The sequence below is a fragment of the Carassius auratus genome, unplaced genomic scaffold (assembly GCF_003368295.1).
Source record: "Carassius auratus strain Wakin unplaced genomic scaffold, ASM336829v1 scaf_tig00216830, whole genome shotgun sequence".
In the NCBI taxonomy this organism is placed as follows: domain Eukaryota; kingdom Metazoa; phylum Chordata; class Actinopteri; order Cypriniformes; family Cyprinidae; genus Carassius; species Carassius auratus.
In genome coordinates this window covers 77,331-78,736 of record NW_020528754.1, presented here as the reverse complement: position 1 = coordinate 78,736, position 1,406 = coordinate 77,331, and positions in this window count along the sequence as shown.

Genomic DNA, 1,406 nt, shown 5'->3' with positions numbered 1-1,406 from the left:
CAAAAATAAGTACAATGTACTTATTGTGTTCGTACAGTATTGCAAAACACTTTTGTTGATATTGAGTTGGGTTATGGATAGGTATTGGGACATTTTTGGTGTTATGGGTAGGTTTAAGTTGTTAAGGTGTTAAGGTGTAAGGGATGGGTCAACAGTATAACTATATATGTAATTGCAGAAATTAATAATAATAAAAAAGTACAATGTAATATAAATAAAGTATAATATACAGATGACTTTATCAACTTACATAGCATTTATGGTTTTATCAGTATTTATGGTTTTAACACATTTACATTTGATCAGTTCTCACTTTCCCTGGGAGTCCAATCCATGACCCTGCCATTGCTAGCACCATGCTCAACCATTTGAGCTAAAGGAAAGCAGTCTCATGGATCATGTTCAAAGAGTTAAAAGACTTGCAGAAGCAAGCTAAAATAGCACAGTTATTTGAGCAATTTTTTTTAAACTCTATAGTTATGTTTAGTGGTAATTGTATAATTTTTTAACCTTCTGGTACCCCTAATCGGTCATTTTATTTCCCAGCTGCTGCAATACGGACAACAATAAACATAAAACTTTGCCAGTTTTATGTTCATCTGTTTTGGATAAACCCGAACTTTTAGCAACACTTACTGGACCTTTCAATTTAAATCTATCATCCTCTCCAAACCTCCATTGTCTGGACAAATGGATAGTCCTGCCCCTGCGTGAAAAAAACATATTAATTGCTACATAAATTCATTATAGTTGATCATTATATAATAATTGATTATATATTAATTGATAAAAGTTCATTATCAGTAGTTCATCCAATAGGCATAATATAATGAACAACAACTTTAATCTTATTTATTAAAACGCAGTGTCTATTTACACTAAGTGCAAAAAGCCTTCATTGTTGGCAGATGCTATTTACACTGACTCAATATGTAATTGGGCTAGTCAACACTACAAAAGAGGATTGTTTAACATCTATAGCAGCAAAGACTGTAAAGTGCATGGTCATTTCATGTTCAAATCAAGACTGAAGCTTCTAGGAATGAAGTGAACTCTGGCAGGGATAGTGGAAGTATGGCCTTATGACGCAGCGTCTCATTCCCTTTGGGGAACCATCGTTACATATGTACTAATGTACATATCCCTGCATGGACACACCTGACAAGAAGGCCTTGGAGGTCGCCATACTGCAGGTTGAGTGAGCATTGACTCCCAATGGTGAAGAGAGATCAGAAGACTCATTGGCAATAGTAATTGTATCCACTTTCCACTGACTGAGGGTCTGTTTTGTGGTTGGAAGACCTCTCTTAGGGGGACCATAGTTTACAAGCAGTTGATCCACCTTTCTACACATGGCAGTTTGTGGACGTATGCATCCAGTGCTCACACTGGACACATACAGTTTA